The sequence below is a fragment of the Bubalus kerabau genome, chromosome 6 (genome assembly GCF_029407905.1).
Source record: "Bubalus kerabau isolate K-KA32 ecotype Philippines breed swamp buffalo chromosome 6, PCC_UOA_SB_1v2, whole genome shotgun sequence".
Classification (NCBI taxonomy): Eukaryota; Metazoa; Chordata; class Mammalia; order Artiodactyla; family Bovidae; genus Bubalus; species Bubalus kerabau.
Window position 1 is genome coordinate 45,179,879 of NC_073629.1, and position 21,985 is coordinate 45,201,863.

Below are 21,985 nucleotides of genomic sequence, written 5' to 3' on the forward strand. Positions count from 1 at the left end.
ATGGGGTTGCAAAGAGTCAGACACGACTAAGCGCACACACACATGGTAAATACAGTGACAGAAACAGGGCAAAACTATTAAATTCATTTAAAGAGAAGATCTATTGCAAAATTAATTAATGAGGCAATGACAAAATGAGACAAATGGTGAAAGAAATCAAAGAGGATACTAATAGATGGAGAAATGTACCATGTTCATGGATTGGAAGAATCAATATAGTGAAAATGAGTATACTACACAAAGCAATTTATAGATTCAATGCAATCCCTATCAAGCTACCAATGGTATTCTTCACAGGGCTAGAACAAATAATTTCATAATTTGTATGGAAACACAAAAAACCTCGAATAGCCAAAGCTATCTTGAGAAAGAAGAATGGAACTGGAGGAATCAACCTACCTGACTTCAGGCTCTACCACAAACCCACAGTCATCAAGACAGTATGATACTGGCACAAAGACAGACATATAGATCAATGGAACAAAATAGAAAGCCCAGAAATAAATCCACGCACATATGGACACCTTATCTTTGACAAAGGAGGCAAGAATATACAATGGATTAAAGACAATCTCTTTAACAAGTGGTGCTGGGAAATCTGGTCAACCACTTGTAAAAGAATGAAACTAGAACACTTTCTAACACCATACACAAAAATAAACTCAAAATGGATTAAAGATCTCAATGTAAGACCAGAAACTATAAAACTCCTAGAGGAGAACATAGGCAAAACACTCTCTGACATACATCACAGCAGGATCCTCTATGACCCACCTCCCAGAATATTGGAAATAAAAGCAAAAATAAACAAATGGGACCTGATTAAACTTAAAAGCTTCTGCACATCAAAGGAAACTATTAGCAAGGTGAAAAGACAGCCTTCAGAATGGGAGAAAATAATAGCAAATGAAGCAACTGACAAACAACTAATCTCAAAAATATACAAGCAACTCCTACAGCTCAACTCCAGAAAAATAAATGACCCAATCAAAAAATGGGCCAAAGAACTAAATAGACATTTCTCCAAAGAAGACATACAGATGGCTAACAAACACATGAAAAGATGCTCAACATCACTCATTATCAGAGAAATGCAAATCAAAACCACTATGAGGTACCATTTCACACCAGTCAGAATGGCTGCGATCCAACAGTCTACAAGCAATAAATGCTGGAGAGGGTGTGGAGAAAAGGGAACCCTCTTACACTGTTGGTGGGAATGCAAACTAGTACAGCCACTATGGAGAACAGTGTGGAGATTCCTTAAAAAACTGGAAATAGAACTGCCTTATGATCCAGCAATCCCACTGCTGGGCATACATACTGAGAAAACCAGAAGGGAAAGAGACACGTGTACCCCGATGTTCATCACAGCACTGTTTATAATAGCCAGGACATGGAAGCAACCTAGATGTCCATCAGCAGATGGATCGATAAGAAAGCTATGGTACATATACACAATGCAGTATTACTCAGCCATTAAAAAAAGTACAGCAATTTAAACAAGATGAAGAGACAGGAATACCCAGCAGATAAAGGAACAGGATAAATGCCCACCAAACCAAACCAAAGAGGAAGAGATAGGGAATCTACCTGATAATGATAGTGAAATGATCCAAAATCTTGAAATCAAAATGGAATCACAGATAAATAGCCTGGAGACAAGGATTGAGAAGATGCAAGAAAGGTTTAACAAGGACCTAGAAGAAATAAAAAAGAGTCAATATATAATGAATAATGCAATAAATGAAATTAAAAACACTCTGGAGGCAACAAATACTAGAATAACAGAGGCAGAAGATAGGATTAGTGAATTAGAAAATAGAATGGTAGAAATAAATGAATCAGGATAAAAGAAAAACGAATTAAAAGAAATGAGGACAATCTCAGAGACCTCTGGGACAATATTAAACGCTACAACATTCGAATCATAGGGGTCCCAGAAGAAGAAGACAAAAAGAAAGACCATGAGAAAATACTTGAGGAGATAATAGTTGAAAACTTCCCTAAAATGGGGAAGGAAATAATCACCCAAGTCCAAGAAACCCAGAGAGTCCCAAATAGGATAAACCCAAGGCGAAACACCCCAAGACACATAGTAATCAAATTAACAAAGATCAAACACAAAGAACAAATATTAAAAGCAGCAAGGGAAAAACAACAAATAACACACAAGGGAATTCCCATAAGGATAACAGCTGATCTTTCAATAGAAACTCTTCAAGCCAGGAGGGAATGGCAAGACATACTTAAAATGATGAAAGAAAATAACCTACAGCCCAGATTATTGTACCCAGCAAGGATCTCATTCAAGTATGAAGGAGAAATCAAAAGCTTTTCAGACCAGCAAAAGCTGAGAGAATTCTGCACCACCAAACCAGCTCTCCAACAAATACTAAGGATATTCTCTAGACAGGAAACACAACAACGGTGTATAAATTCAAACCCAAAACAATAAAGCAAATGGCAATGGGATCATACTTATCAGTAATTACCTTAAACGTAATTGGCTGTAAAGTAAATGGGTTGAATGCCCCAACCAAAAGACAAAGACTGGCTGAATGGATACAAAAACAAGACCCTTACAAGAGACCCACCTCAAAACAGGGGACACATACAGACTGAAAGTGAAGGGCTGGAAAAAGATTTTCCATGCAAATAGGGACCAAAAGAAAGCAGGAGTAGCAATACTCATATCAGATAAAATAGACTTTAAAACAACAGCTGTGTAAAGAGACAAAGATGGTCACTACATAATGATCAAAGGATCAATCCAAGAAGAAGATATAACAATTATAAATATATATGCACCCAACACGGGAGCACCACAGTATGTAAGACAAATGCTAACAAGTATGAAAGGAGAAATTAACAGTAACACAATAATAGTGGGAGACTTTAATACCCCACTCAGACCTATGGATAGATCAACTAAACAGAAAATTAACAAGGAAACACAAACTTTAAATGATACAATAGACCAGTTAGACCTAATTCATATCTATAGGACATTTCATCCCAAAACAATGAATATCACCTTTTTCTCAAGCGCACATGGAACCTTCTCCAGGATAGATCACATCCTGGGCCATAAAGCTAGCCTTGGTAAATTCAAAACAATTGAAATCATTCCAAGCATCTTTTCTGACCACAATGCAGTAAGATTAGATCTCAATTACAGGAGAAAAACTATTAAAAATTCCAACATATGGAGGCTCAACAACACGCTGCTGAATAACCAACAAATCACAGAAGAAATAAAAAAAGAAATCAAAATTTGCATAGAAACGAATGAAAATGAACACACAACAACCCAAAATCTGTGGGACACTGTAAAAGCAGTCCTAAGGGGAAGGTTCATAGCAGTACAGGCATACCTCAAGAAACAAGAAAAAAGTCAAATAAATAACCTAACTCTACACCTAAAGCAACTAGAAAAGGAAGAAATGAAGAACCCCAGGGTTAGTAGAAGGGAAGAAATCTTAAAAATTAGGGCAGAAATAAATGCAAAAGAAACAAAAGAGACCATAGCAAAAATCAACAAAGCCAAAAGCTGATTCTTTGAAAGGATAAATAAAATTGACAAACCATTAGCCAGACTCATCAAGAAACAAAGGGAGAAAAATCAAATCAATAAAATTAGAAATGAAAATGAAGAGATCACAACAGACAACACAGAAATACAAAGGATCATAAGAGACTACTATCAACAATTATATGCCAATAAAATGGACAACGTGGAAGAAATGGACAAATTCTTAGAAAAGTACAATTTTCCAAAACTGAACCAGGAAGAAATAGAAAATCTTAACAGACCCATCACAAGTATGGAAATTGAAACTGTAATCAAAAATCTTCCAGCAAACAAAAGCGCAGGTCCAGACGGCTTCACAGTTGAATTCTACCAAAAATTTAGAGAAGAGCTAACACCTATCCTGCTCAAACTCTTCCAGAAAATTGCAGAGGAAGGTAAACTTCCAAACTCATTCTATGAGGCCACCATCACCCTAATATCAAAACCTGACAAAGATCCCACAAAAAAAGAAAACTACAGGCCTATATCACTGATGAACATAGATGCAAAAATCCTTAACAAAATTCTAGCAGTCAGAATCCAACAACACATTAAAAAGATCATATACCATGACCAAGTGGGCTTTATCCCAGGGATGCAAGGATTCTTCAATATCCGCAAATCAATCAGTGTAATACACCACATTAACAAATTGAAAAATAAAAACCATATGATTATCTCAATAGATGCAGAGAAAGCCTTTGACAAAATTCAACATCCATGTATGATAAAAACTCTCCAGAAAGCAGGAATAAAAGGAACATACCTCAACATAATAAAAGCTATATATGACAAACCCACAGCAAACATTATCCTCAATGATGAAAAATTAAAAGCATTTCCTCTAAAGTCAGGAACAAGACAAGGGTGCCCACTTTCACCATTACTATTCAACATAGTTTTGGAAGTTTTGGCCACAGCAATCAGAGCAGAAAAAGAAATAAAAGGAATCCGAATTGGAAAAGAAGAAGTAAAACTCTCACTATTTGCAGATGACATGATCCTCTACATAGAAAACCCTAAAGACTCCACCAGAAAATTACTAGAACTAATCAATGACTATAGTAAAGCTGCAGGATATAAAATCAACACACAGAAATCCCTTGCATTCCTATACACTAATAATGAGAAAACAGAAAGAGAAATTAAGGAAACAATTCCATTCACCATTGCAACAGAAAGAATAAAATACTTAGGAATATATCTACCTAAAGAAACTAAAGACCTATATATAGAAAACTATAAAACACTGGTGAAAGAAATCAAAGAGGACACTAATAGATGGAGAAATATACCATGTTCGTGGATTGGAAGAATCAATATAGTGAAAATGAGTATACTACCCAAAGCAATTTATAGATTCAATGCAATCCCTATCAAGCTACCAACAGCATTCTTCACAGAGCTAGAACAAATAATTTCACAATTTGTATGGAAATACAAAAAACCTTGAGTAGCCAAAGCTATCTTGAGAAAGAAGAATGGAACTGGAGGAATCAACCTACCTGACTTCAGGCTGTACTACAAAGCCACAGTCATCAAGACAGTATGGTACTGGCACAAAGACAAACATATAGATCAATGGAACAAAATAGAAAGCCCAGAAATAAATCCACGCACATATGGACACCTTATCTTTGACAAAGGAGGCAAGAATATACAATGGATTAAAGACAATCTCTTTAACAAGTGGTGCTGGGAAATCTGGTCAACCACTTGTAAAAGAATGAAACTAGAACACTTTCTAACACCATACACAAAAATAAACTCAAAATGGATTAAAGATCTCAATGTAAGACCAGAAACTATAAAACTCCTAGAGGAGAACATAGGCAAAACACTCTCTGACATACATCACAGCAGGATCCTCTATGACCCACCTCCCAGAATATTGGAAATAAAAGCAAAAATAAACAAATGGGACCTGATTAAACTTAAAAGCTTCTGCACATCAAAGGAAACTATTAGCAAGGTGAAAAGACAGCCTTCAGAATGGGAGAAAATAATAGCAAATGAAGCAACTGACAAACAACTAATCTCAAAAATATACAAGCAACTCCTACAGCTCAACTCCAGAAAAATAAATGACCCAATCAAAAAATGGGCCAAAGAACTAAATAGACATTTCTCCAAAGAAGACATACAGATGGCTAACAAACACATGAAAAGATGCTCAACATCACTCATTATCAGAGAAATGCAAATCAAAACCACTATGAGGTACCATTTCACACCAGTCAGAATGGCTGCGATCCAACAGTCTACAAGCAATAAATGCTGGAGAGGGTGTGGAGAAAAGGGAACCCTCTTACACTGTTGGTGGGAATGCAAACTAGTACAGCCACTATGGAGAACAGTGTGGAGATTCCTTAAAAAACTGGAAATAGAACTGCCTTATGATCCAGCAGTCCCACTTTATAAAGACTTTATAAAGGAGGGACTCAATATTAGTTTCATTCTTGCAATAACTAGAAAATTTAGGTTCAAGCATTTTTTAAAATAAACATGTAAAATATAAATGACATACTTGCTAGTGAGTTAATGTCTGTAATATATAAAACATATTAGTTGAAAAATAGGCGAAGTTCATAAATAGGCACACCATTAGAGATGAAATTCAAACCAAAAAGAAGTATATGGAAAAGTATTCTCAGTCGGATTTATGAAAATTCATGAAAAGTCTTTTATGCAATACTGTGGGGTTGATTGTTACCCTATAAACAAGGAGAAGCCAAGAAAGACTGTCAGGAAGGAAATGGCATGTTGAGAATGGAAAATAAATTGAAGGAGAGCAACACTGAAGCAGAACAAAACCAAACAGAAGAGAGTCTGTGAGAGGCTGTTGTAAAAATCCAGATAAATGATAAAGATGACGTAGACTCTGCCTCAGTACAGCCTTGTCATGCCGTTTGACTGACCAGGCATCAGTTCAGTTCAGTTCAGTTGCTCAGTCATGTCCAACTCTTTGTGATCCCATGAACGGCAGCACGCCAGACCTCCCTGTCCATCACCAACTCCCGGAATTTACCCAAACTCATGTCCACTGAGTCAGTGATCCCATCCAACCACCTCATCCTCTGTCATCCCCTTCTCCTCCCACCCTCAATCTTTTCCAGCATCAGGGTCTTTTCAGATGAGTTCAGCCCTTCACATCAGGTTGCCAAAGTATTGGAGTTTCAGCTTCAACATCAGTCCTTCCAGTGAAAACCCAGGACTGATCTCCTTTAGGATGGACTGGTTGGATCTCCTTGCAGTCCAAGGGACTCTCAAGAGTCTTCACCAACACCACAGTTTAAAAGCATAAATTCTTTGATGCTCAGCTTTCTTTATAGTCCAACTCTGACATCCATACATGACTACTGGAAAAACCATAGCCTTGACTAGACAGACCTTTGTTGACAAAGTAGTGTCTCTGCTTTTTAAATACGCTGTCGAGGTTGGTCATAACTTTCCTTCCAAGGAGTAAGCGTCTTTTAATTTCATGGCTGCAGTCACCATCTGCAGTGATTTTGGAGCCCAGAAAAATAAAGTCATCCGCTGGATGCCATGATCTTAATTTTCTGAATGTTGACCTTTAAGCCAACTTTTCCACTCTCCTCTTTCACTTTCATCAAGAGGCTCTTTAGGTCTTCACTTTCTGTCATAAGGGTGGTGTCATCTGCATATCTGAAGTTATTGATATTTCTCCCAGCAATCTTGGTTCCAGCCTGTGCTTTATTAAGCCCAGCATTTCTCATGATGTACTCTGCATATAAGTTAAACAAGCAGGGTGACAATATACAGCCTTGACATACTCCCTTCCCGATTTGGAACCAGTCTGTTGTTCCAGGTCCAGTTCTAACTGTTGCTTTTTGACCTCCATGCAGGTTTCTCAAGAGGCAGGTCAGGTGGTCTGGTATTCCCATCTCTTTCAGAATTTTCCACAGTTTATTGTGATCCATTCAGTCTTACAGTCAAAGGCTTTGGCATAGTCAATAAAGAAGAAATAGATGTTTTTCTGGAACTCTCTTGCTTTTTCAGTAATCCAGCAGATGTTGGCAATTTGATCTCTGGTTCCTCTGCCTTTTCTAAATCCAACTTGAACATCTGGAACTTCACAGTTCACATACTGCTGAAGCCTGGCTTGGAGTATTTTGAGCATTACCTTACTAGCGTGTGAGATGAGTGCAATTGTGCGGTAGTGAGCATTCTTTGATATTCTTTGCCTTTCGTTGGGATTGGAATGAAAACTGACCTTTTCCAGTCCTGTGGCCACTGCTGAGTTTTCCAAATTTGCTGGCAAATTGAGTGCAGCACTTTCACAGCATCATCTTTTAGAATTTGAAATAGCTCACCTGGAATTCCATCACCTCCACTAGATTTGCTCGTAGTGATGCTTCCTAAGGCCCACTTGACTTCATATTCCAGGATGTCTGGCTCTAGGTCAGTGATCACACCATCATGATTATCTGGGTCGTAAAGGTCTTTTTTCTATAGTTCTTCTGGGTATTCTTGCCACCTCTTCTTAATATCTTCTGCCTCTGTAGGTCCATACCATTTCTGTCCTTTATTGAGCCTGTCTTTGCATGAATGTTCCCTTGGTATCTCTAATTTTCTTGAAGAGATCTCTAGTCTTTCTCATTCTATTGTTTTCCTCTATTTCTTTGCATTGATTGCTGAGGAATGCTTTCTTTTCTTTTTTTTTTTTTTTTTTGAGGAATGCTTTCTTATCTCTCCTTGCTATTGTTTGGAACTCTGCATTCAAGGGTATATCTTTCCTTTTCTCCTTTGATTTTCACTTCTCTTCTTTTCACAGCTATTTGTACGGCCTCCTCAGACAGACATTTAGCTTTTTTGCATTTCTTTTTCTTGGGGATGGTCCTGTTCCCTGTCTCCCATACAATGTCACAAACCTCCGTCCATAGTTCATCAGTGACTCTTTCTATCAGATCTAGTCCCTTAAATCTTTTTCTCACTTCCACTGTATAATCATAAGGGATTTGATTTAGGTCATACCTGAATGGTGTAGTGGCTTCACCCACTTTTTTCAATGTAAGTCTGAATTTGGCAATAAGGAGTTCATGATATGAACCACAGTCAGCTCCCGGTCTAGTTTTTCCTGACTGTATAGAGCTTCTCCATCTTTGGCTGCAAAGAATATAATCAGTCTCATTTTGGTGTTGACAATCTTGTGATTTCCATGTGTAGAGTCTTCTCTTGTGTTGTTGGAAGAGGGTGTTTGCTATGACCAGTGCGTTCTTTTGGCAAAACTCCATTAGCCTTTGTGCTAGTGAAAGGTTGTTGTTGAATCACGCGAATACACCGGGATTCTTGGCCCCCGGAGGAGAAGAATTCAATCCGGGGCCAGAGACGAGGCTTGATTGCTCAGAGCTTTTGTGTAATAAAGTTTTATTAAAGTATAAAGGAGATAGAGGAAGCTTCTGACATAGGCATCAGAAGGGGGCAGAAAGAGTACCCGCTTGCTAGTGTTAACAATGAAGTTATATAAGCCAAAGAATGTCTGGAGGTTGCAAAGACCTCATCAGACCCACTCCCATAATTTACATCTTAAGGTAACACTGTCCTCAGGCAAGATACATCCTTGTAAAGACCAGGTCTACTCCCATAATTAACATTTTAAGATAACAAAAGGTTGAATCCAAAGACTGTCCTTAGGCAGGATACATTATTGTTATATAATCCTAAGGAATGTAGAGAAAGACAAAAAAGTTTATCCTTTCTTCCTCCTTGAGAATTCCAGACCCCTCTCTCCCTGGGGACCCCTAGACTCCCTATCAACTTGCCTGGGAACTGACTCTCTCATTCCCCCCTTTTCTTTTAGGAGAATTATGTTGCCTAGGGAAAAGGGGCGTTGTTCTCGTTCCATAACTACTTCCGAGCTGACAAGGGGCGTTGTCCCTAAATTGGTGAGGCAACATATTCTCCTAATCCTCATATTGAGGATATCTGATCCAGGGGCCCCAAATAGTAGCTGGAGGAAGCTACAGCAGTAGCAGGAGTTTGAGCAACCATTTGTAACTTAAAAGCTTTCATGCTGCTAGAAACAAATCCAGTTATACAATTACAGATGCAGGGAGCAAACAGCAAAAACACAACATTCAGAATCATAATTAAAAGTCACATTATGTCCATAGTTAAAGTGCAAAGTGTTGCACCAGTCCATTTTAGGGTTGGTAGACGTCATCAGATGAAGAATAGGCATTGCATGTGATTGTTGTCGAAGGTATTCACAGACCTGGAGAAAGTCTTTTCCTTGAAGTGGGGATGTCCTCCACGGGAAGCCTTCCACTGACGAAGAGGGGAGCGCTCCACAGACCCAGCAGTTTATCCTTTAGATCCTCCCAAGCTGTATGGTTTAAAGTTAGGAATTGAGAACAATCGTGATCAGGTGTTTCATTTTCCTTCTCAGGAAGGAAAGTGGCAGGATTTAAATTTCTACAAACTTTAAGCTTAGTTACTGGTCCTTCTAACAACAATGACTGATACTTAAGAAGCCTACTGTCTGTCATCCAAATATTAACCTTAGAATTTAAGATTCCACTCACATCATGAGAAGTCAGTACAGTAAGGTTTCGTCCATTAATTATTTTTAAAGCTTCAGGTGCTAATAAAGCCGCTGCCCCAATTACTCTTAGGCAGTGGGGCCACCCACGTGAAACTACATCTAATTCTGTGCTTAGATAAGCAATAGGTTGCTGATGAGGCCCCCCGGGGTTGTGTCAAAACTCCCAATGCCACACCTTTTCTTTCAGTGACAAACAAATTAAATGCTGACCCTGTGGGCAAGCTCAGAGCTGGAGCTTGCAGGAGAGCAGTCTGAAGAACCTTAAAAGCCTTTTGAGTTTCTGGAGACCAAACCAGTTTGTCGGTTTGGGCCTGCTGAGTTTCAGCTATAAGTTTATATAAAGGCCGGGCAAGTTCCCCGTAACCCGGAATCCAAATGCAACAGTAACCTGTGATTCCCAAAAATCCTCTCAATTGTCTTAAAGTCATAGGTAGGGGGTGATTTAGTATAGGTTTAATTCTCTCAGGGCCTATGGCCCTAGTCCCTTCTGATATGATTAGGCCCAGATATCTAACTGATTGTTGACAAAGCTGAGCCTTTTCTCTTGATGCCTTGTAACCACAGTCCGCCAGAAAGTTTAAGAAATCTTCAGAGGCTCGCGAACAAGCTTCCTCTGTCTCAGCACAGAGCAAAATATCATCTACATATTGTAACACCACTGTTTCAGAGCTATTAAAGTTTTGTAGATCTTGTGACAAACTTTGTCCGAATAAGTGAGGACTGTCACGAAATCCCTGGGGCAAAACTGTCCAGGTTAATTGAGAAGCTGGCTGCGTAGGGTCTTCAAAGGCAAATAGGAATTGACTTTCTTCCGCCAAAGGCACTGAATAGAAGGCATCTTTTAAATCAATTACTGAGAAATATTTGGCCCGTTCAGGAATTTCAGACAATAGAGTATAAGGATTAGGCACTACGGGGTGTAAAGGAACTACAGCCTCATTTATTATTCGTAAATCTTGAACTAGTCTCCATTTACCATTCGATTTCTTTATACCCAAAATAGGAGTGTTGCAAGGACTGTTACAGGAAATTAATAGTCCCTGTTCCTTTAAATTTTCGATGATGGGTTTTAACCCTTCCTTAACTTCAGGTTTCAGTGCATACTGCTTCTTATGTGGAAATACGTGCGGGTCTTTGAGCTTAACAACTACAGGAATAGCATTTTGTGCTCGACGCACAGATTTTCCATCCGCCCATACTCTAGGATTTACATTTTATTCAACTAAAGGGAGAGAAAGGGAGGGCTCCATATTCATGAAAACAGAGGCATGGACCTTGCTCAGTATATCTCTTCCCAAGAGGGGTGAGGGAGATTCTGGCACAATCAGAAACTCGTGTGAAAACAGCACAGAATCCCAGTTGCAAGATAAAGAAAAACTGAAATAATACCTTTTGGCTCGTCCAGACAGTCCCATTACGGAAGCGGATCGGGAAGAAAGTGGGCCAGGGGCTTCAGTGAGCACAGAATAAGTTGCCCCAGTATCTAAAAGGAAATCGATGGATTGGCCCCCCACAACTATTAATACCCGGGGTTCCTCAGGTGTAATTAGGACGGGAGCTTGTGTGGGGACCCCCGGGCACCTTCAGTCCTGATTGTCTTGAGAGTCCGACCCGGGAGACCTACGCCTCTGGGGGCAGTCTCTCTTCCAGTGTGGTCCTTTGCAGACCGGACATGGAGCCGGGGGCGGCTTAGATGCCTGAGGGCAATCCCGCTTGAGGTGCCCCTCCTTTCCACAGTAGTAGCAAGCCCATCTCTTTTCACCTGGGCCCCTCTGGGCACTTTTCTCAGGCTGTTTAAGAACGTTTTTCATAGCCATGGCGAAGGCTTCCGCCTTTTCCTTTGTCTTTTTTGCCTTTCTTTCTTTTCCTCATATTCCCTACCATAATAGACTGTCTGAGCCAGTTGTAACAGAGTATCTAAAGACTGATTTGGTCCATACACCTGTTTTAATAGCTTACGGTGGATATCTGGAGCCGACTGAGTGAGAAATCTATCCTTTAAGATCACTTTTCCCTCTTCACTTTTGGGATCAATCTCAGTGAATCTGCGAAGGCCTTCTCTCAGTCTATCTAGGAATTTACCAGGAGCTTCTTTTTCCTCCTGTTCTATATCTGCCAATTTGCCATAGTTTAAAGGCTTAGAACGTGCCTGCCTAAGTCCTTCAAGAATACATCTAACAAAATGATTCTGATCCCATCTTCCTTTAGCTGTGTTGTAGTCCCAGTCTGGTTCTATAGTTGGGACCGCCTGATTCCCAGTGGGGAGGGCCGCTATCTCGTTCTCTCTCTTCCCTACTGATTCATTACCAAGCCATTCATCTCCATAAGCAACCGCTTTTCCCAAAACTCGAGTCTTTGACTCGGGAGTCAGCGTTTGTCCTAAGATATACATCACATCCTTCCAAGTGAGGTCATAAAGCAGAGTAACACCTTTAAAAGCTCTAATATATTTTTCTGGGTCATCTAAATACTCTCCCAGATCCTCCTTGATTCTTTGTATTTCTTGATAAGAAAAAGGCTTATTAACTCTCACAGACTGATTATTTCTCCCGGTGGGTGTTTCATAAAGAGGCAACAGCTTCTGTGGCTGTTCCTCAGTCTCTCTGGCTGCTCTGCGCATATGATCCCAGGGATAGATTGGAGAAACCTGTTTTTCCTCTTCTCTTTGTCTCCTGTCCTCCATCTCATCTCTTACTTCGATGGTCTGAGTTTCTACTGAAACCAGAGTAGTCTGAGGTCGTACTGAGACAGGAGTTGTTTGGACCTCCATGTGGGCAGTTTGAATCCCAGTTTGGAGTCCCCAGCACGGGGGCAAAGTAAGAGGACAGGAGGGAGCTGAAGGTTTCACGCCCAAATCTATACCCTTAGGACATAAGTCTGGCATATTTCGCAGAGAGTAAAAGGGCAACACATATGCTACTTCTACCCATTTCCCTTGTTCCTTACAGAACCGGTCTAATTGTAGAACAGTATTATACTTAAGAGACCCTCCAACCGGCCACCGTTCGCCGTCCTCCAATGGATACCGTGGCCATGCAGTATCACATAGGAAGACCAGGTGTGTCTTCTTTAAGCCCTGGGGATCAAATCTATCCCAGTTTTTCAGGATACAGTTCAAAGGAGTGAGGCTGGAATTGTTAGCTCCCATCTGTAAGAGAGAAAAAAAGCGACCAGCGCCATTTTTTCTACCGGAGGCGTCCCTCCCTGCTCTAGATGGGGGTGTAGACAGACGTTACACCAAAAGCTTTTCCTTCCTGGTCGGACTTAGTCTGTCCCTTACCGACGCAGGCGCCGTACTCGTCCCTCCCGGTTCTACCACCGAGATGGGGTGGGGATGTACCAGGGGTAGACTTGATAGCATCCCTACTTGAAGTCCAGCTCTTCACCCTTAACCTTGTTTGCCTCTGATGTCACCTGGGGTGAATCAGAGTAACCTTCCGGAATGCCTCCCAAGCTAAAACCGCTGTGGGAAACATTCGTCACCTGAGTGCCTGTGCACAACCCTGAGCATTTCCTGACTACAATAAGACCGACGCAAACATAAAACTGAGATGTTCTTTCCAAGCATCACCACACCAGTATAACAGCCTACTCTGATCCACTAAGAGCCGGCGTTACCAAAGAAAAAACCCATTGCAGTCCCAATCTGAGTAACCTTTAACCTCAGAGATGTTCTGGGAGCTAGAGCTCCACCTAGCTTCCGAACTTTCGATTCCTAGCGAGGCTAGGTGCTTTCTTGACTACCAATCCAAGTTTGGGACCTAAGCCACAGTATACAGTAACAGTATAGATCACAAGTCCCTTGAAAGTCTATGATCCGATAGATTAGGTTAGTACTTCTAATTCCCAAGGAGTTATGAAATGGTCAAAGAGACCAAAAAGTTTGACCGAGAAAGGAAAGTTCGGTCCACATGCTTTGCCCATTTCTGGTCGGTTCCCGAAGGAGACACTGGGTGCCTCTTGGCATTGGCAGGTTGGTATAACGGCCCGACAGGTTTCTGCCATAAGCCGTATGAGATCACTGTGGAACCGCAGAGCAGGGCCCCTTACTTGCTTCACGCAGGGCCTGCCATTCATTCACACAAGCACACGGTAGAGTTAGTAAAGCACAGCAGAAAACGTGTTCACTAAGAGAACAAAGAACTAAAGCTCCAAGCTTCCTTACCTTGTCCTGAAGGATCCCGGACGAGCCCCCAAGATGAAAGGTTGTTGTTGAATCACGCGAATACACCGGGATTCTTGGCCCCCGGAGGAGAAGAATTCAATCCGGGGCCAGAGACGAGGCTTGATTGCTCAGAGCTTTTGTGTAATAAAGTTTTATTAAAGTATAAAGGAGATAGAGGAAGCTTCTGACATAGGCATCAGAAGGGGGCAGAAAGAGTACCCGCTTGCTAGTGTTAACAATGAAGTTATATAAGCCAAAGAATGTCTGGAGGTTGCAAAGACCTCATCAGACCCACTCCCATAATTTACATCTTAAGGTAACACTGTCCTCAGGCAAGATACATCCTTGTAAAGACCAGGTCTACTCCCATAATTAACATTTTAAGATAACAAAAGGTTGAATCCAAAGACTGTCCTTAGGCAGGATACATTATTGTTATATAATCCTAAGGAATGTAGAGAAAGACAAAAAAGTTTGTCCTTTCTTCCTCCTTGAGAATTCCAGATCCCTCTCTCCCTGGGGACCCCTAGACTCCCTATCAACTTGCCTGGGAACTGACTCTCTCACTAGTTTGGTGAAATGTATTTTGGTCTGATGCTGATTCTGATCAGAGGAGTTGTCTTACTCCATTCAGTCTGCTATAATAGAATACTATATATCGGTAGCTTATAAACAACAGAAGTTTGTTTCTCACAGTCCTGAAGGCTGGGATGTCTGAGATCAAGGCACTGGCAGATTCAGTCTCTAATGAGGGCTCTCTTCCTGGTTCACAGATGGCCTTATCCCTGTGCCTTCTCACAGCAGCAGTGTTGAGGGAGTTCTGTAAGGTCCCTTTAATAAGAACAGTTATCCCATTCATAAAAGTCTCTGCCTTTAAGATCTAATCACCCTCTAAAACTCATTTCCTAGACTCATCATCTTGGGAATTAAGTTTCAACTTAGGAATTTGGGGTTACAAAAGAATGCAGTCTATATGCAGGGGTTACCTAACCACACCAGTGATTTACAGTGAAAAAGGGCTATATGCTGCCCAGGGTGTCATTAGGAAAACTATTCTTCCATCCCACCCACCTTAGGAAACACGCCAGTCTTTCATCTGTGTCATTTTCCTGTCCTCCCTTCAAAGATTTCTCTTGAACAGAAAAATGATCAATGCAAAGAAATAGAGAAAAACAATAGAATAGGAAAGACTAGAAATCTCTTCAATAAAATTAGAGATAACAAGGGGAATTTTCATGTAAAGATGGGCACATTAAGGACAGAAATGGTAGGGACCTAATAGAAGCAGAAGATATTAAGAAGAGGTGGCAAAAATACACAGAACTATACAAAAAAGATCTTCATGACCCAGATAATCATGATGGTGTGATCACTCACCTAGGGCTAGACTTCCTGGAATGTGAAGTCAAGTGGGCCTTAGGAAGCATCACTACGAGCAAAGCTAGTGGAGGTGATGGAATTCCAGGTGAACTATTTCAAATCCTAAAAGATGATGCTGTGAAAGTTCTGCACTCAATTTGCCATCAAATTTGGAAAACTCAGCAGTGGCCACAGGACTAGAAAAGGTCAGTTTTCATTCCAATACCAAAGAAAGGCAATGCCAAAGAATGTTCAAACTACCGCACAATTGCACTCATCTCACATGCTAGCAAAGTAATGCTCAAAATTCTCCAAGCCAGGCTTCAACAGTACGTGAACTCTGAACTTCCAGATGTTCAAGCTGGTTTTAGAAAAGGCAGAAGAACCAGAAATGAAATTGCCAACATCCGCTGGATCATCAAAAAAGCAAAAGAGTTCCCTAAAAACATCTACTTCTGCTTTATTGACTATTCCAAAGCCTTTGACTGTGTGGATAACAATAAACTGTGGAAAATTCTGAAAGAGATGGGAATACCAAACCACTTAACCTGCCTCCTGAGAAATCTGTATGCAGGTCAAGAAGCAACAGTTAGAACTGGACCTGGAACAACAGACTGGTTCCAAATCGGGAAAGGAGTATGTCAAGGCTGTATATTGTCACCGTGCTTATTTAACTTATATGCAGAGTATATCATGAGAAATGCTGGGCTGGATGAAGCACAGGCTGGAATCAAGATTGCCAGAAGAAGTAACAATAACCTCAGATAGCAGATGATACCACCCTTATGACAGAAATCGAAGAACTAAAGAGCCTCTTTATGAAAGTGAAAGTCAAAAGTTGGCTTTAAACTCAACATTCAGAAAACTCAGATCATGGCAGCTGGTCCCATCACTTCATGGCAGATAGGTAAACAATGGAACCAGTGACAGACTTTATTTTGGGGGGCTCCAAAATCCCTGCAGATTGTGATTGCAGCCATGAAATTAAAAGACGCTTGCTCCTTGGAAGAAAAGTTACAACCAACCTAGAAGCACATTAAAAAACAGAGACATTACTTTGCCAACAAAGGTCCATCTGGTCAAAGCTGTGGTTTTTCCAGTAGTCATGTATGGATGTGAGACTTGGACTATAAAGAAAGCTGAGCACCGAAGAATTGATGCTTTTGAACTGTGGTGTTTGAGAAGACTCTTGAGAGTCCCTTGGACTGCAAGGAGATCCAACCAGTCCATCCTAAAAGAGATCAGTCCTGGGTTTTCACTGGAAGGATTGATGTTGAAGCTGAAATTCAAGTACTTTGGCCACCTCATGCAAAGAACTGACTCATTGGAAAAGACCCGGATCTGGGAAAGATTGAAGGTGGGAGGAGAAGGGGACGACAGAGGATGAGATGGTTGGATCATATCACCCACTCAATGGACGTGAGTTTGAGTAAACTCTGGGAGTTGTTGATGGACAGAGAGGCCTGGCATGCTACAGTCCATGGGTCACAAACAGTCGGACAGGACTGAGGACTGAACTGAACAGAAAAGGAGTTCCTTGTCTTCTTTCCTTCCAGGGATCCTCCTGGGTCAAGCTGCATTCAATCCAGCCGCAGAGCACTAGGTGCTTTTATTTTTATCCTCTCTCTTGCCCTCTGCTTGTTCTCCCTCTTAAGGCAGAAGGCTACCATTCAGATTTGCATAGGTAAGCACATGCAAATGATGTATGCTTATGCATCATCAGTTTTAACCAATACCAAACAACAAAATCTAAAGAAGTGGACACTATATGGCAAAGGAACAAAAAATGTTTTAAATAAATATAAGGATGGATGGGATTTGATAGAAAATGAAGTATTTCCAGTAGATCCAAGAGCAATTGATATCTACATTTTTTTTTTTTTAGTTTTGTTAAGGGATGTATTAATAGGACAGGCTGCTATAGCCACTTACAGCTATTCTGAGATATCTCTGAGAATTCATTTAATGGATTGAGCCAGGTAGAGGAAATAAATGCTTTTTGAGAAAAAAATTTTCTCCATTATTTTTTTTTAAGGTTTATGTGATCTAATCATTTAAACCAAAAGTGATCCCCTTTTGCCTACAACAGGAAAGGAAATGTAATGCTAGAAAGAATTTACAAGATTGCAGATTACAGTTTTGTACATCGGAACAGGGACTTTTTACTAGCCTGTACAACCCACGAAGCTCGTAGTATGAAAGCACTCCGTTATCAACAGAAGCGTCACTGGAACTAAAGTGGTGAGCATTGATCACAACTCAAAAAATCTGGAAATGGCATAAGAAGTGTGTAATATTACAGATGGAAATTTCTGTGTTATGTTTAATTCTCATGGCAACTGTGCTTCCCAGGTGGTTCAGTGGTAAAGAATCCACATGCCAATGTAGGAGACACAGGTTCAATCCCTGGGTCAGGAAAATCCCCTGGAAAAGGAAATGGCAACACACTCCAGTATTCTTGCCTGGAGAACACCATGGACAGAGAAGTCTGGCGGGCTATAGTCCATGGAGTCACTGAGTCAGACACAACTTAGCAACTAAACAACAATAATGGCAACTGTAATGGAAATTTATATGGATAAGAAAATTCTAAGGGAATTCATGGTGACCCAGAAAAGGCCATGCGTTGGCATTTACGTTGATTGCTTTGCAGATTATAAAATCAGAGAAATCAGAGTGAAGCCTGCATTGAAATTTAGGCAGAGTTAGGGTGGGTGAAGGATGGAAAGACAGGCTTTTGCACCTGGCAGTCTTGAGCTTGAGAGCTTCCCTGGTGACTCAGTGATAAAGAATCTGCCTGCAATACAGGAGCAGCAGGAACGAGGGCTCCATCCCTGAGTCTGGAAGATCCCCTGGAGGAGGGCATGGCAACCCACTCCAGTATTCTTGCATGGCAAATCCCACGGACAGAGGAGCCTGGTGAGCTATAGTCCATAGGGTTATAGAATCGGACATGACTGAAGTGACCTGGCACTCACGCATGCAAGCATCTTCAGTTTGAAGCTTGGTTTAACTACATTATAGCTAGTCTAACTAGGTGGGATTAGATGAATACTCCTCTCCTCATTTTCTGAAAAATTGATATAATAATAATTTCCTTATGGAGTGATTGATGGGATTGACAGATCACAAATGAACTTCTTGGCACATGGTAGGTGCTTAACATTAGTTCCCTCCTGTGACAATAATGCTTCCCTTAATAGGATTTTCATTGTGTTTCAGGAGCTAGATGGATAATAGATAGATAGAGATATAGAGATATATACCTATCCTTATAGATATATTTCATGGATTTAAATATTTATACAGATTGTCTATGTCATGCATAGCACACGTGGCAGAAGAGACTCTGCTATAAAATGTTGCAACATTAATGTCACAGCTACAGCAAAACAATCCTGTGGTTTCCTGCCAAAACAAATATGATTATACATTATGGTGCTGTCTGTGATAAATTCCTTTGAGGTTTCAAAATGTTGTGCTTGAATAATGATGGCAATCTATTTGACATTCAGTTGCTTTTCTGGAATGCAAATCTTTGTTTTACAGAGCTGCTGAACTGTAATGTAAATGTTATATAGGATCTTGTCAAAACCACTGTATTAGCGATCAGATATTGGAATAGTTAGTGGAACTAAATACCCTCATATTTTAGGGCTTTTTTCTCAATCTAAGGTTTGAGTCCTTATGAAAAATATTTGAAGTAAATCAGTGTTTGCATGCTGTACTCTGTTCTCACTTGTTTAACTTTGCTTAAAAAGGACAATTTTAAATGCAGGCTTAAAAATTCCAACCAGGCATCAACATTTTAGTTTAAAAAAGTAATTATATACTGATATTACTTTGCCATATGTCATTTTTTTCCTATTTGTGCTTCCATGTATCCATTATTTATTTCTCCACACTATGTATACATGATAATACACTTCACAAAGAATAAAAGATAGATTTTTTTTTTTCAATCTTACCTAACAGGCCTTTTATAAAAGCCTCTTTTCAGTAAATTACTTCTGAATATAAACAAGCTATCTCATCTCATTTTACTAATAAATAGAGAGTTGATGACTACATTTGTAAATTATATGATTTATGTAGTCATTAGTTAAGGAGAGAATAAAACCATGATGGATTAAAAAAAAAATCCCTCTCAGTGCACACATCGTTAATTACACATGGAAAACTGCTCCTACCCATTCATTCTCCTCTTCTCTCAGATCGGTTCCCTTTTGCTAGACAGTCCCTGGGACTCTATGGAGGGCTTCAAAGTCAATCCAGAGCACCATGGCTCTATGAACATTTTTGGAGGAGAAAATGTAAAATTCTACTTGACTGAAACTAGGAAGATAAACAATTACTTCATTCCCTGTCTTACAGAACAACCACATTTTATTGTGGTTTATTGTTTCTATTAAGGAAGCAACAAGTTATTCAGGTATATTGTTTAAAATTTGAAAATCTGGAGAAGCAAAACACAAATAGAAAGTATCCATATCCTACCACAGTAATCACTGGAAATATTTTCTTAAAATAGCTTCGAGGCCCCATGAGTGTGTGGGTGGGTTTGTGTGTGGTAGAGGACCTACCTGATCCTGCTTTTTTCTGATCTGCTTTTGCTCTCATAACAGTATGTTGTGAATATGGCCACAGGTCAATGAATATATAATCATATCAGGCATAACAATAAAAGCTAAATCTTCAGTGAAAGCTTAATATGTGTCAGGAATTATGCAAAGAACATAACATATCATTTTAGTTTTTACAAAAATCATTTGAATGTATCTTATTCATTTTTCTCAGAGAGACTTAAAAAAGTAATTTGCCCAAGGTCATATAACCTGTATTCTGAGACGGGAATACAGGACTGTATTTTCCACTTTTGATTTATGTTCCATGTTTATCACTGCAGAGTTCAAAATCATAATCACTGTGCTATACAGTATTACAGAATTACATTGAAAAAGTTTTCATCCATATAAATTAACCATTACCTCTATTAGGCATAGAGAATGGCTTCCACTTCCAAGTTCCCACAATTATAAACAATACTGGGGTAAACATCTCTAAAATAGACATATCTATAAGTTCAATTAATAAAACTTATTTAAGATATATTTATAGAAGTGGAAATGCTAGGGGGAAAAAAACGATGAGTACTCAAGGTTTTTGGTTTGATATCCAGTGTTCTCTCCAACAACAGAGAATGTTCTTAATAATAAGAGAATTGTTCTTAATAATTTTCATACATCTTAAAGGTCAAAAATAAATGAAGTACCTCATTTTAATTTGTATATTTTGAATATCTTTCCATACATTTATTTTGTGCCTTTCTTTTGTGACTGAAACAATCAACTATTCAAATAATAACTCAATAACTGGGCTTTCCTGATGACTCAGACAGTAAAGAATCTGTCTGCAATGGGAGACCCAGGTTCAATCCCTGGAGAAGAAAATGGCTACCCACACCAGTATTCTTGCCTGGAGAATTCCGTGGACTGAGAAGCCTGGTGGGCTATACAGCTCATGGGGTTGCAAAGAGTCATACACACCTGAGTGACTAACTCTTTCACTAATTGACGAATCAAATTCTAGGTACCACTTGGCCTTTAGACTTAATTCATGGAGTGGTTAATGGTCCTAATTTTTTTTTTAATTTTATTTTATTTTTAAACTTTACAATATTGTATTAGTTTTGCCAAATATCAAAATGAATCCGCCACAGGTATACATGTGTTCCCCATCCCTCTGGGTCGTTCCAGTGCACCAGCCCCAAGCATCCAGTATCGCGCATTGAACCTGGACTGGCATCTTGTTTCATACATGATATTATACATGTTTCAATGCCATTCTCCCAAATCTTCCCACCCTCTCCCTCTCCAACAGAGTCCATAAGACTGTTCTATACATCAGTGTCTCTCTTTTGCTGTCTCGTACACAGGGTTATTGTTACCATCTTTCTAAATTCCATATATATGTGTTAGTATACTGTATTGGTGTTTTTCTTTCTGGCTTACTTCACTCTGTATAATAGGCTCCAGTTTCATCCACCTCATTAGAACTGATTCAAATGTATTCTTTTTAATGGCTGAGTAATACTCCATTGTGTATATGTACCACAGCTTTCTTATCCATTCATCTGCTGATGGACATCTAGGTTGCTTCCTTGTCCTGGCTATTATAAACAGTGCTGCGATGAACATCGGGGTACACATGTCTCTTTCCCTTCTGGTTTTCTCAGTGTGTATGCCCAGCAGTGGGATTGCTGGATCATAAGGCAGTTCTATTTCCAGTTTTTTAAGGAATCTCCACACTGTTCTCCATAGTG

At 39.8% G+C, this 21,985-nt stretch overlaps 1 protein-coding gene and 2 long non-coding RNA genes across 4 annotated transcripts in view; 1 reads left to right on the plus strand and 2 right to left on the minus strand.

Moving 5' to 3' along the window:
• The window catches only part of PLPPR5 (phospholipid phosphatase related 5), a 143,630-nt gene that overhangs the window by 111,129 nt on the left and 10,516 nt on the right, over nucleotides 1–21,985 (plus strand). The gene's annotated exons all lie outside the window — the stretch shown is intronic.
• LOC129655080 (uncharacterized) lies at nucleotides 8,944–10,341 on the minus strand. The gene is made up of 2 exons (XR_008715749.1): nucleotides 10,120–10,341; nucleotides 8,944–9,920 (listed from the first exon to the last, which is right to left on the minus strand). It is a non-coding gene; the product is annotated as an uncharacterized LOC129655080 (long non-coding RNA).
• On the minus strand, nucleotides 13,058–15,828 carry LOC129655078 (uncharacterized). The gene is made up of 2 exons (XR_008715748.1): nucleotides 14,305–15,828; nucleotides 13,058–13,287 (listed from the first exon to the last, which is right to left on the minus strand). It is a non-coding gene; the product is annotated as an uncharacterized LOC129655078 (long non-coding RNA).